At 50.1% G+C, this 3,737-nt stretch overlaps 1 protein-coding gene across 1 annotated transcript in view; it reads left to right on the top strand.

The window, feature by feature from the left end:
• Nucleotides 1–3,226: 3,226 nt before the first annotated feature.
• Nucleotides 3,227–3,737, top strand: part of KCNG4 (potassium voltage-gated channel modifier subfamily G member 4) — an 8,119-nt gene continuing 7,608 nt past the window's right edge. The window contains exon 1 of the mRNA XM_072422510.1: nt 3,227–3,705. The gene's annotated coding sequence lies outside the window, so the exon portion shown is untranslated. The remainder of the gene's footprint in view (nt 3,706–3,737) is intronic.

Raw genomic sequence — 3,737 nt, forward strand, 5'->3', positions numbered from 1 at the left:
GCAGCCCTGGACATCGGACGCATGCCGGGCAGTCCTGGACATCGGACGCATGCCGGGCAGCCCTGGATATCTGATGCATGCCGGGCAGCCCTGGATATCTGAAGCATGCCGGGCAGCCCTGGACATCGGACGCATGCCGGGCAGCCCTGGACATCGGACGCATGCCGGGCAGCCGTGGACACTGGGTGCATGCCGGGCAGCCGTGGACATTGGGTGCATGCCGGGCTGAAGCTGAAGTCTGCTGGCTTTTCACGATTTTGTTTCCACAAGGCGTGTTTGACCGCGCTTTACCTTGTAATATTTTCTTCGCCATCAGCACATTTTTGCAGCAGACGAATTGTTGCCGAGGAGGGAGAAGCCGCACAATCGTCCGGTCTGGTGTCTAAATTTAGAAGCGTTTTGATAAATGATGTCGTCCTCAGCTCCAGTAATGGCCGCTATTTCCCGCCTGCCGCCCTGACAAGGCCTCGTAGCCGCACATCGCCGCTCTGTCTGCGTTCATCAAATTAATGAAGGTTGGGAATCAGCAGAACGCAGCCCGAGGGGTGAATCTCACCCCTAAATACCCGGCTGCAACCGGCGAATTCCCGGGGGTGAAAAGAAACTTCTATGGTAAATAGAAGGCGGAGCTTAGTGCCGCCACGCAAGGAATCCACCAATGGGATCTCTGACATTAGTGCAGTGCGATGGCGGCCTGGAGATTCACCATAAACCCTCCATGGCGTCACTGATCTGCCGAGGGGATGAATAAAGTTGATGATTTACCAAAATTTTGTTGACATCGGCCCCAAACTTCCTTCTTGGGTGAAAGTGGCCCTAAAACAATCCTAATGTATAAAATCATCACAGATCTGTCTATAATCATCACTGCTTTGTAACATATGAATGATAATAAAAAGATAAACATTCCTAACCCTTTCAAGTTCCCCCAACATTCACCCACATTTCACTGCCCTCATTGACTGCAGTCTTCAGACAGAAATGGTGAATTCCAGTGAAATGTCAGAGAAGTGAAAACTCTCTGCTTCCTCCATTCCTCTGCTGATTGGTGAATGATTCCCTCATCACTAGCAGCAAAAAACTTCACAACCAATCACAATAGCTGCTGCCTTCGTGTCGGCCCTGTGATTGGCTGTTCATGGCCATGCAGCAGGTAACTGTGTCTCCATTAGGGAATTTCCCCCCTACTTCCTGTCCAGGGCAAAGGTGAAGACAGAAGAGGAAATGAGAGAAAATCTCGGTCAGCCCTGACCTCCATGTTGGTTCCCGGATATTTCCAGACTTTGTCTTATGGTCGGTAGGGTCACCCAGAAGGAACAATTCCGTGATTGGTGGATGTTGGACCTCCTGAGGTTCTTTCTGCCCGGCCTCATGGATAAGTTTGTAGATTGGAGGCCGCTCTGCTCATCGTTGTGTTCTCAGAATGATTTTATTTGGCAGAATGGATTTGTTCCGTCTTACTGGAGCCGTCATACACAGAAGACATTAATCTGCGGTAATGGAGCTCTGACCGACACCGCAGCTTTAATGGCCTAACAAAGGGGGCCCGAGGACCGTGGGGGTTCATGAGGACCCCAGCAGATATGGAGACACATGAATACTGCTCTGTTATTATTCAAGCAAGGGGCCAAGGATCAGTCACTGTACAGCAGGGCTGGTGAGAGAGGGAGAAGCAGCACAAGGAGCCAATCAGTGTATGAGCTGCTAGAAAATTTGCTGATATGAAATCAGAGCAAAACAGAGAGGAATTCATCACTGTGCTGCTTCTCTTTTTTATGACCAATCACAGGGTGGGGGCGGGTCCAAAATGATAAGGGCTCAGAAGTGGCTAAGTGGCCATCAGACTGACGCAATCTAGTGGCAGAAAAAAGTACTGCAGGTGAAAATCTGTGTAAAGTGGGTGAATCAGCAACCTAAACTCTGCAAGTGAATATGATTATTGTCTTAGTCCTGACAGCCAGGAGCCTGCAGGGTGACTGGTCTGGGCTCCGCCCCTTCCTATGTTTACAGGGCAATATCTGACTTTTGGTGCACACGGATTGGATTTGTATTCTTGGTGGCTCCAAAGAAATATAAAACTATTGAAGTCTCACCTGATTGGCTGCGTGTTATCGGAGAATGATAAAATAGATTGCTAGCTCATCTGCTGAATCATCAAACAATAGTGGGCCAATGGTTGGTGATTTGGCAGCTCATCAGTCTTCAGCTTTCCCCCTCCGGCTCTGTAATGATCGGCATTGTGTTTGGCATTCGGTTGCCGTGTGCGGAATCGGTGATCAGGTAATACAATGCTCTATAGGTTCCCATATATAATGTATGAGCCGGGGCCACAAAGACCATCCGACATCAATGCCCAGCGCTGGAAATCTTTATTTCATGTTCACATCAAATATTCATCTCCAGGAATGTACTGAGTGATATCAGCAGAAACATGGGACAGCAAAATGTGCAGGAGCGGAGTCCCCTTGCTGGTCATGGGGGCAAACCTACTGACCCTCCAATCTCCCCTCCCTATGGGGTAGATAATATTCTGCCCCTCAGCCTGATTACACCAAGAAATCTCACCTCCAACATGGTGTGGGAAATACCACGGCCTTACCAACTGATTACCACCACTGGGGCATCCCATCCCCCGGCCTGACCCCCATGCAGAATATAACACACGGGATCTACAGGCTGATCTGTGACTTTATGTGGAATATGGGGTCATAAAGGGGGAAGGTGAGGGGACAGGTGGGGTAGGTGAGGGGAAGGTTGGGGGTCAGGTGGGGTAAGTGAGGGGAAGATTGGGGGTCAGGTGGGGTAGATGGGGGAAAGGTTGGGGGTCAGGTGGGCTTGATGGAGGAAAGGTTGGGGTAGGTGGGGGCATTGCTCAGGTAGGTACAATCACCTCCTCACTTTTCCTTTAAACAATTCCTGGCTCAGAATGACAACCAGAAGGTTTCAGTAATTTGCCCTCCGAGGATTCCGAGATCCTGGATCTACATGGAGACCGGAGGAAAATCCACTCTAATATGTCAGCATCACATGACAGGCACCTGGGGACAGCACAGGGTAATTATAGTAATTATGGGGGATGGGGGGCAGAAGGGACTGAGGGGACACTAATGAGTGTGGGGGAGCCAGGTGAGGAACTGGGGGGGGGGGGTAACACAGGTAAGAGCGGGGAGGGGGTAATACAGATATCATGGAGTGAGGAAAGGAAGGAGAAGGGGCAGACAGGTAAAGGAGGGGGAGATATGGAAATGTGGGGACACCTGTGGAGAGGGAAGGGGGGGCAACAAAGGTAAGAGAGGGCAGCGGAAGTTAGATATACAGAAAGGGGAAGGAAAGGAGATGGGGGCAAGATGGGTAAGGGAGAGGGCAAGAGAGATATGGAGAAGGCGGGGACACAAAAGGGAGAAAGAGAGAGAATCGGGAAGAGGGAGCAACACAGGTGAAAAAGAGAGAAGTGAGAAAGAGAAGAATTGGATATGGAGGAGGAAATAGGATGAATATTGGGGTGAATGACATATCTGTGAATAAGGGAATGAAGGAACAGACAGAGCTGGGATGGGGCAGATGAGAAGCAGCCAGTGATGGGAGGTCACAGAATGAGAGGAGGAGGAGGATGAGTGGAGTCACTTGTGTTTGCTTCGCTTGGATACAGAGAAGCTGAGGATGGAGATGTCAGTGCAGTGAGGATGCAGCAGCACCAGAATCCAGGTAAGAGAAACTTATTACTTATATACCCCCCC

Source organism: Pyxicephalus adspersus, chromosome 9, assembly GCF_032062135.1.
Source record: "Pyxicephalus adspersus chromosome 9, UCB_Pads_2.0, whole genome shotgun sequence".
In the NCBI taxonomy this organism is placed as follows: domain Eukaryota; kingdom Metazoa; phylum Chordata; class Amphibia; order Anura; family Pyxicephalidae; genus Pyxicephalus; species Pyxicephalus adspersus.